The sequence below is a fragment of the Sceloporus occidentalis genome, unplaced genomic scaffold (assembly GCF_023333645.1).
Source record: "Sceloporus occidentalis isolate IW3139 unplaced genomic scaffold, rSceOcc1.0.p SCAF_53, whole genome shotgun sequence".
NCBI lineage: Eukaryota > Metazoa > Chordata > Lepidosauria > Squamata > Phrynosomatidae > Sceloporus > Sceloporus occidentalis.
In genome coordinates this window covers 3,950,960-3,959,527 of record NW_028317033.1, presented here as the reverse complement: position 1 = coordinate 3,959,527, position 8,568 = coordinate 3,950,960, and positions in this window count along the sequence as shown.

Sequence of the window (8,568 nt, the reverse complement as noted above, 5' to 3'; positions counted from 1 at the left end):
CATGTTCCATGAAGCAGCTGGCTGGAGTGAATTGTCACTAAATGGCTGTATCTGGGCTAAAGCAACAGAGGGGATTGCATGGTTTCCCAGAACACCTGGGCCCGAGCTACATTTGATATTTTGTACTTCAATATAGACTTAATGAAGTTAAGCAGCACTTGACCAAGAAAGTTACACCAAAAGTGTAAAACCAAAATCCATATTTAGTACATAGCAAAGTTTTTTAAGTAATCCTGACAGGCAGAGAGAAAACATTTCCAGGTGCAAAATGTGTTAGAATGTGTGTATTTTCATTGTTCCATCTCACATGCAACTATAGTATTTCCTGTTTCCTATTTAGTTGTTGACTTTAATGTTAACAAGGAGCTTCTTCACATTTCTTCAACTGCAGCATTAAACATTATCCTCTGTGTTTCAACATTATTTTCAGGACCGCATCTTCTGTCACAGGAGAAGGTGACCAATTGCAGGAGATGGTCACCTGTTGCAACCTCACCCAGTGAGTTCTCTCTGCTTTGATGAGTGCACACCAAGGTATTAGAAGCAGTGGACAGATGCACGATTGATGGTTGTGTCAGTCTAAAACCAGAATCCTGGAATCAAAACAGGACAAAGTCAAAAGGTCCTTCGTGGGGTCACCAAGATAAATGGATTTTTGTCTTTTGCACTAAATTGTAATTTGATGCTCAAAATAACAATGCAATAACCTTGGCAGTTAAAGTGTTAACATCAAGATTCATTTAATCCTGTTTCTTAACAACCCGGGACTCCACAAGCCAACCTTTGTTAGAGCTCAGATTACACATTTATAAATAGATGTAAACAGCTCACACAATGTTCTCAGATAAGCAGCCGCGGATAGTAGTTTTTCCAGAATGCTGAATGCTTGTACTTATGCATAATGAATAAACAAGCATGGACATTTATATAAATAAACAAGCTAAATAAAGTGTACAGGCTGCAGACCTCAGGGGACATACGTTTAGTTTATGTGCTTTACATCTGGAGTTGGAGATACTGGTAGTTTTTTTATTATTATTTATGATTTGGATCGATGTGTCTTACGTACAGCATTTTGACTGGGGATATGAAAGTAATCAAGTCATAACCTCTTATTTGACAGCTTATAAACATTAGGCAGATAAAAAAAAGAAAAGTGCAAAGAACAGGCCCAGACTGGCCATCAGGCAAACTGGCTAAATGTCTCATGGTCCAGTGCCCAATGGAGCCGCTCAAATACCTTTACTGTCCTTATGTGGCAAGTAAGCTCCCTCCATGTGCAGCCACTTGCTGGATCATATAGTCATTTATCAAGCACTGACTTTTTATACCCTGTCAAAAAATGGGGGAATGAGAAAGGGAGGGAGAGAAGAATTAATGGGAAATAAGGGCCCTACTAGCTTTAACAGACATTTAAATGGATACACAGCCACTAAATACACATTAATGGATATGCTAGATGAATGGTCCATTTAGATACAGAAAATCCCCAACTTCCACCTTTTTTTCTATGCACATACAGGCAGTAAGCATTGCAGCGCTGCCGAGTAGATCACTGGTAACAATACTATACTATGTAAAGTGAATTCTCTGAAAGGTTCAGACTTTCTCTGAAAGACTGGTTGTTATTTATTTCTATACGTGATATGGTAGTTATTCTCCATCTCAAAATGGAAGAAAGTAAAGAGTGCGGGAAAACCCCAGCAACGAGATTCTACTCAGGCATCCATCCGTGAGTGGAGGGACTATTCACATTTTATTCAAGAGGAAAGCTTCTATTGTGTATCTAGCTTACAATAATACATGAAAACACATAAAAACAGATGGCCAACAGTTAAAACGGTGAGCCAAATATCCATCCTTTGGGATTTCATTGTGACTCTTTGGCACATTAAAAAGATGAAATAATCAAGAGAAGAAACAAAATATGCAGAACAGATTAGGAGCCAAAACCTTTAAAAATAAACGGAAACATGCTATAGTTGGAAAAAAACGATAACATCAAACTATTTTTGATTTAATACGGAGAGTGAATAGAAAACAATCAGTGACAGCTTGAAAATGCGCAGAACGTAGGCTAATGTACTATTATAATACTGACATGAGTTTTTTCCAGCATTCTCAGTAAAACACAAAAACAACATCCAACTTCATAGGTTTCTTAATGGATATTAATCCTTTCAGCTCCAGTGGGTTGTCCAATGTATTTCAGACAATACTATGGTGCACAAACTCATGTTTTTTATGTCACTATATCTATATAGTAGGCAACAGGCCTACGTTTTCTTGGACAGTCACAATTTTTGGGCACTGTCCATCTTTTCCAGGCAGTGGGGAGCATGGGCCGTTAAGGGAGATCTGCTCCTGACAAAACCCCAAAGGACACAGAATTATCTTTCCAGGAATAATTGACTGTTTTTTGGAAGATAAAGGACAGTTGTGCAATAATTGAAAACATACGCTCTATTTGCATAAATGGTCAGCTCACTAGGAAATCCTGTTGAAGAGAAATACATATTTGAACATATACAGTTGTTTACAATAACATTGCGTAGTAAGTTTTGTAGTGTACTGATAAATTTAGTTTACCTCCAGATTGGTGGTCACCATTGTGGCAATGATGACATAAGTTACCACAATTTACACCACACAGGTATTGTTTATGGCAGAGATTATTAAGTCACTTTCGCTCGCATATTATGATTATTCAGAGCATCCCACTGTGTGATTGTGATATCCTATTGTTTGTCACAGGGCAGTATGATATGATGTATTAAATTATTTTTAGGAATCAGAATTGAGACCCATTCTTTTTAACAAGACAGTCTCCTACCACAAACAGTGTGCATTTTTTATTGTGGAAAGGCTTCCCAAAAAGGGGAAGCTCTTATAGCTGCAAAGGGGGCACCAACTACGTATTAATGTCTATGTATTTAGAATGCAATGTCATAAAAGTCCCAATAAAAGGTGTCCCAATACTTTTGTCCATATAGTGTATAAGTGTATGTGAGCATGAATGTCTATGTATAAGTGTATGTGAGCATGAATTTGAATGTATGTGTGTGTGCATAGATTTGTATGGGTACGTTTTTGTGTGTGAGCAAGTATGTGTAAGTGGTGTGAGATGGAGTGTGTGTTAGCATGAGTGTGTAAGTGTTTGCGTGTGAGCATGTGTGTGTGTAAATTTGTGTAAGTGTGTTTACGCATGTGTGCCAGAGTGTATGTTGCAAGGGGCAAAGAAGGCACAGACAAGCTGTTATGGGGCAATGATGACCCAGACAAACTGAGAGCAATGATGGCACAGACCAGTTGTTTGGGGGCAAAGACAGTAGAGACAGAATGTTTGCGGGTTAGGATGGCACTGAAAAGTTGCTTGGGACAAAGGTGGCACTGTGGGAAATTTTGCTTGGTGAAGTTGGGCCCCTGTATATTTACACTTATAACACTTATAAAAGTGAAACACCTTCATTCCCTCTTTTAGCTCCATTTATTTATCTTGGTTCATCTAGTTAATCCTTCTCATACACAGGAATTATTTGTCCAATATCTCATCTAATGTTACACTTAAACATTTGCATTCCTTTCATAATACATCATATGTGTGCGTGTTCTCCTCAAATACAACAGACCAGATATAAAATGTGCAAATATTTTACACCACTCAGTTTGCTCTTTCCTTCATCATACACAAATGATCAGAGTCTACGGATCTTTTTCCCTAGGTCAAGTCTCGAAAGAAATACCACGGTCTTTGAGCCAACAAGTCCTCCACAACCACCATTAATCCCCTAAACCGAGCCTGCTGACCAAACATTATCACTAACCCTAAACTCTTGATACTAGCACAAGCCTGCTAGGTTGGACACGGAATCGCGTAGACATCTACACGGTGCCCTGGCTGCACACCGGGGACTCAGAAGCACCGCTAAGTGGGGCGGGGGGGGGGGGGGACAGGAGGATCCAGGTCCCCTGCAGCTGCGGGGAATCTGGATCTGAGGTCTGATTATAAGATGACCCCGATTATAAGACGAGGGGTATTTTTCAGAGCATTTGCTGAAAAAAACCTTGTCTTATAATCAAGCAAATACGGTAGGTTGACTATGAGACTAAGATCCAGATCCCCCGCAGCGCTACAGGGGACCTGGATCCTCCTGTCTTATGCCCCCCCAGTGCTTCTGACTCCCCGGTCATGTAGCTGGGGCAGCGTGTCGTCGTTTACACGATCCGCGTAGACAACTTCCGTTGCAGCCGGAAGGAGGTGCGGTTAGCAGTGGGGGTTGTCTGGGTCCATCGCGCAGACCTTCCCCAACTGTCAGAGATCAGAGTTCCCCGCACCAGAGTCTACACGCTGCCCCGGCTACATGACCGGGGACTCAGAAGCACTAGTAAATTTGGGGGGGTGTTAAATGGGGGGCATAAGGCATTTCTGTAGGCAGAGCGCTCTGTGAATTGGCTTTTAACCCCCTTAATGCCACTCTGCCTCCAGAAATGCCTTTTAACCCTCTATATGTCACTCTGCCTCCTGAAATGCCTTATACCTCCCTATATGCCACTCTGCCTCATAATATGCCTTTAACCCCCTAAATGCCAGAGTGGCATATAGGGGTATAAGGCATTTCTGGAGGCAGAGTGGCACATAGGGGGTCAAAAGGCATATCATGGGGCACAGTGGCATATAGAGGGTTAAAAGGCATATCATGGGGCACAGTGGCATTTAGAGGGTTAAAAGGCATATCATGGGGGACAGTGGCATATAGGGGTATAAGGCATTTCTGGGACAGATGTGCATAACTGGGGGCAGGTTGGAAAATAAAAGGAAATAAAAACAAAATATTTTTCTCAATCATAGCTTTTATTTAAAAAAAATAGTTTACATAGTTTACATGAATTAACATTTACTGGTAAAACTTTTTTCCTATAGGGTCTTCTTATATTCAGGTTTTTTCTTTTTTTCCTCAATTAATATTCAGATTTTGGGGGGTCGTCTTATCATCGGGGTCGTCTTATAATCATATATTATATTATTATATAATATTATTATATTATCAATTAAATTAGCTCAATCTATTTTCAGTTTTATAAAAGATGATTACCAATACATCTGAGAATGTGCTAAATATTCATGAAAACTTTGAGGACAGGGGCATTCAGTCAAAGCAAGTAACAGAGACAGTATAATTTCCAAGTACTGAAACATATTCCAAGTTTGTTGTTCATGATTATAAACAGCGTATACAAATTTTGGTTTTGGTTGTATACAGCCTTTTCTCTTGCGTCATTATGGTGGGTTGTATAAGGTTTTAGGGTTTAAGATTTTTTCAAGAAACATACATCTGGATACACCACAAACCTCTTCATCTCTTTAACCTTACTCAGGGGGAACCTTTTTTTTTAAAAAAAAAATCCATAATATTGTGGTGGAAATTACAATCTGGAGGGAATGGGGTGGGAAAAACATAAGGTATGGAGAATGTGGAGAGATAAACTTGTTTATTGGTATACATACAAGTTGTTTCGCGAGTGTTGGTATGTGAAGGCATGAAATTGTCTCTGTTTATTAAAATTAATCCCCACTATTTTGAAACTCAAGTTATTCTTCTTTACATGTGTCAGTCAGGACAGTGGTGGGGTGTCATGCCTTCATAAGACGACAGTGGGCAATCGGGTCCCCAATCTTCTTCTTCTGAAGCCACGTCCTCACGTATGCATATACAGCCCCCTTCTTCCTTGGCCAAGAGGCCAGTAGTTGGCCAATATCTTGTTCCTCCTCCATGAGGGGACCACTTAAAACTTATAGGGGAGACAGTGACCAAAAGACCAGCCTTAAAAACAAAATTTTTTTAAAGCGGCGAGACTCGGTTCCACTATGACATTTCCAGTGCGTGTGCAATTGTGACTTAAAATCAATGATGCCATTCTTTAATGGGTGAGAGGTGGAAAATAAATCAGCCCCAGCAATCAGGCTGACATTACAATGCACATATCATATACATTCCAGCCAGAGATCAGAGAAAAAGGGGCAATTAAAAGGTTTTTAAACATCAGCACTTTGGTGCCCTCGCCAGTTGCACCTCAGTGTGTCTGAGGGGCACCTAAATTTGGCCCATATTTAGAAGCTCCAAAAAAACAGCCTTAGAGCAGGAGTTCAGTAGTTAAGGTTTGAGTTTATAGTAACTTTGAGAGAGGGAAACTTCCTATAGACTTTGATCCTTAACGAGACTATTTATTAAACTACGTATTAAACAGACCTAAGAAACCATACTCCTCATTTTAGTACACATCACATTACCTCAAACACTTTACACTATAAGGAAAAGCGCATGCATTGAAACGAGTTTGCCTAACGCAAAGCCAATCATTGCCCGCCTATCATCATTTGATAGTCTTGATACAGATAAAAATTGCACCCTAATTGGTTCCTGGTACGCAGGCAGCCTATTGGTTGAGAGTTTTGATATGACGGAGACCAGTTTGCAGCGTCTCCGGCATAAATATTGTGTAACCGAATCACGTATGTGATAAAGGCAATCATACAAAACACTTGTAATGAAATAAAAAGATGCGCAACAATAATTAAAATACAAAACGTGCGGCTATTTATATAAAGCAGCAACATATAAGTGCAATACATGAGTGTTCTGCCAGGACGCAGCTCTGTAAAACGGGATTCAGCAGCATAGATCCGTGATACCCATAAACACATAACAGTAATGTTGGGAAATGTGTACTGCAAGTATAGCATGATTTCATGTGTGCCCCTTGTCAGTGACGTCATTCTGACAGCTCTTTTTTTAGGGTATGCTTAACTGGGTTTGCCTGTCGAAAGGATTGTTAACCTGTGTCCGCGTCCGTTCGTCCGGTACACGGAGGGTTGGGCGGCAGTTTGTAGCTCTTAATGGCAATGAAAGGGTTACTGGGCCGACTACACGTCCTCCGGTCCCCACCAGCCAGAGGTTGAAATAAGGTGACGTGCCCGCTCTGAACTACAACTCCCGGCATCCTCGCCAGGCATTGGATTGGCTGGCAACAGTGACGTCATATGTTTTGGATCTGTACAGTCATGTGTTCTCTGTTCTTTGTTTTCTAGAAGAGATTCTGCAATCAGAAGTTTTGTCATCATTGTGCTTTAGGTGAAGACATCTTATATAGTAACTCGATTTCCTTTACATACTACCAGCTTAGTTTCTGAAACAACTGCCCATGTGAAAACCAACCTTTCCATTTATTAAGGTAAGTAAATGTCTAACATTTTATTTAGACAATAAATGATCTTTTTTGATGTCACACATTTAACAGCAGAAGAAGGAAGCTTTACCAATTTTTTATGTCATTTGGTTATCCTTTCTGATTAAAATTGAAATATATTATGACTTTTCTGTATATTAATTTACTATTATTGTTATTAGTAATAATAATAACATAGTTCAGCTATATTACTCATAATGTCAAACTTTTTGTAAATACATGTACTTGACGTGAGAACAACCAAGTAAATAATAGATTATACTGTCCCTTTAAATCCTATTCTGTATTTAATGCATAAAGTCAAACTAACCGTAGCAATACACTAATATATATATATATATATATATATATATATATATATATATATATATATATATATATATACACACATTGCTTCTGCTAGATCATGAAAACTGTTACCTGTTAGTAAAGTGGTATTTTAGCATCCCGTGCTTTCGGACTCGTACATAAATTATACTTGGCATACTAAACTAGAACATTTAAATAAAGGGGTTTTAGTGTGAAGGGCCTACACCAGTAATAATAATAATGGTAAAAAAATAAAAATAATTTACAAACATATACATGTATACACAAAGATTGTGAGCTCACTTTAGGGGGGCCTGTTTGGACCTATTGTTTCTTTAAGTCCAAATTTCTGCAAGATGTAACATAGAAACATAAGAACCATTTGGTCCACCTAGTCTTCCTGTTTATCCTGATGTAAACACTCAGACCTTAATCATTCCTAGTCTTCAGATTCAGGATAGCCATCCACCAACTCTGCTGAGAGGATGCTCCATTTATCTACTACGTCTCAGTAAGGTAAAACTTCCTTACATCTAAGCTTCTGGCCCCCTAGTTTTAGATTATGACCCCGTGTTCAGAGCTGCTGAATACAATGATTATAATAGTAATAATACAAGTGATCAACCTCAACTGCCATCATGCTTACCAACTTTTGGCTTGATGGAGATTATATAACATCATGTGAAGAATAGACAGAAATCAGGGGGTGTTACTTATGATAATGTAACTCCAGATAGTGTTTAAAGGTCATCCGTGGAACAATAAGATTGCTAAGGAAGTGAATAGTGTCATTTTAGTAGCTGTGCTGTGACGATCGGATCTTATGTTTAACCGTCTCAGTGCTAGAAGGTTGGGCCCTTGTCATCAAAAGGGTTAACTCAAGCTCAGCAATCAGTTGACTTTGGTGAGTGCACTTTAATTGCTGAGTGCTGAATCTGGCCACCTATCTCTTCTCACCTGGAGAGAAACCGAGAAACAAATAGCTGCCTGCAGGAGGGCAGAGACTGCCGAGAC